This window comes from Etheostoma spectabile, unplaced genomic scaffold (genome assembly GCF_008692095.1).
Source record: "Etheostoma spectabile isolate EspeVRDwgs_2016 unplaced genomic scaffold, UIUC_Espe_1.0 scaffold272, whole genome shotgun sequence".
Lineage (NCBI taxonomy): Eukaryota > Metazoa > Chordata > Actinopteri > Perciformes > Percidae > Etheostoma > Etheostoma spectabile.
In genome coordinates, this window is record NW_022605576.1 from 501955 (window position 1) to 504330 (window position 2376).

Below are 2376 nucleotides of genomic sequence, written 5' to 3' on the forward strand. Positions count from 1 at the left end.
TATATATATATATATATATACATATACTACACATTGACACAGCAGAGACACAGGTGGCAGCACGGTTTGGTTGAAGGAAGATACATATTCTTATTAATTTTGACATGTCTGATGTGTTATGAACCAGTTTTTTAGATGTTTTTGAACAGAGTGTACTGTATGTGGTGAGTTCTCTGATGTTCTGTTTTCTCACTGTCCATAACTCCTTCAGCAGATCCCTTGGACCCAAACAGGTTCTCAGCTTTCCGTGGGGCTCTTCCACAGCGACCAGCAAGCTGACCCAGGTTCATCACTCCTAATTTCTCCATTCTATTTTACTCCTCTGTGAGTTTTCCCCTCTGCTTGAATGGTATTTTTCTGGATGGATGAACTACTGGAGTCCCATTCTGGTCAACTTGTATTTTGTCCTCCCCTGGTAGACATCCTAGTCCCTCGAAACAGTCCCTGTATTCCTTCATTTGTGAATCATGATCATTAGCAGGTTGCAATGACACTACAAAAACTCTTCTTACAAGGATTAGCCGTTTGCATGCTTGTAATCCTAATATTGGTTTGACACTCTTTTTTTTTTTTTATTTGAGAAAAACAAAAGGGGACAATACATATTAATGAACATTTTCACAAATGTAAATATGCCAGATTGTAGCCTTAGGCTAATTTCCATCTGCAGACCCCCTGGCAGGTACATGGTACACAAAAAATAGTAAATGCATACAAATACACTATACACTACACACTACACACTATACACTGTACACTATACACAGGCTATATACAGAGAAACAAGGACAAGAACAGTGATCACATCATGTCAGAACAGACAGTCACAAGAAGAATGGAGAACAAAGGACATATAGAGACGAAAAAAAAAAAAAAACATCGACTATATTACACAAACCACAATTTTGCACATGCCCTGTCTAACCTGATATTGCATTGACCCATATCACACCACCCTATATTGCACTGACCCACATTTTTAATAATGCAGCAACTCTGTTTTACGTCTGATATATGAAAATTCACTAAACATGATCACAAGTTTGTTCAAATTTCAACGATCAACAGCATTTCTTTTATTCGTTTGCCGCTGTGTCGGAATGTTGCAGTGCAGCCTCCTTTGACTGGCACTTGGGGCCGAGGGTAAGGGTTCTAGGTCAACATAGGGTAGTCGGGAGGGAGGAGGAAACAAAATCTGGAGCAAAGAAACGACTGAAGGAAGAAAACAGGAATAAATGTATTGACAGGAATAATAGAAAGGAAGGAAAATGGAGAATGGCAAGAGGGGGAAGGAAGTGGCAAGCAGGGAAAGAAGGATGAAACGAGGTACAGGAGAGGAGAACGTAAGGAAAGATAGGAAGTAAGCAAAGTGAACAGGGAAGATCGGAAAAGAGGGGCGAGGAACCATAGAAAAGTCATGAGGAGGAGGGATGAAAAGAAGAGGAAGGCAATGCGGAATGAAGAGGAAGAGGGCTAGTAACGTATGTGTTCAATGTAAGCCCAACGTGGTTATGTTTTGGAATGGAGATATCTTTATTACATTCACTCATTAAATTCATTCAAACTCATCATCTTCATTACAGCAACGCCGTCCAATGATGTGGCAGATGGGAAATGAATTCTTTGTCTGGGTGCACTGAGCCCCGCCGTGCCAAGTCTTATCAGCCGACACGCCATGCGTTCATGCAGAACTTTGTTATTCGGATCTGTGATGGGGAAGGGGGGACGGGGAAACATGGGGATGAATAATTCTTACTGTTAATTATTTCCAGAGGGAATTCAGAACAAGACACCTGCAGGTTAGGTAAAAAGAAATCGACAAGCTGACCCGACGACCTGATGAAGTGACGGGCGCCGTCTCGCACAGTTCCCAGCGCCGTGTGAGGAGATTCAGACGGAGGTTTTACTTTGGCTCAGAATTAAAGAGTCTGCCTCTCAAAGCAAGTCCCACGTAGACAGCAGTCGTACACTGTGTATATGTATGTATACACGTGTTTGTGTGTGTGTGTGTATACAATATATATAATTAATCCCACGAGTGCCCTAGTTAACTCGCGACTAATTGCTAATGATATGCCAACTGTATCTGTTCTAAATGTACTATAAAAGGGATCCTTTTCAAGTTTTTAAGTGGTGTTTGAGAGTGGATGTACTCCGGTAGTAACTCGTTTCACATCGACAGTACATGCGTTGTGGATTTTCTTAGGCCAATTTGTCAAATCAAATAATCAAAAAACGTAAGTCTTGTGGAGAGAATCATCTGACTCAACTTGCCATTCAAAAGATAATTTTCATTATCCATTTCTGCTCAAGGAGCAGTGTTTCTGCTAGCCATCCCACACTCTCAGAAAATGAAGTACATAATTGTACCTTTAG

The 2376-nt window shown here is 41.0% G+C and overlaps 1 long non-coding RNA gene across 1 annotated transcript in view; it reads left to right on the forward strand.

The window, feature by feature from the left end:
- LOC116685857 (uncharacterized) overlaps positions 1-2376 on the forward strand; it is a 13654-nt gene that overhangs the window by 6303 nt on the left and 4975 nt on the right. The gene's annotated exons all lie outside the window — the stretch shown is intronic.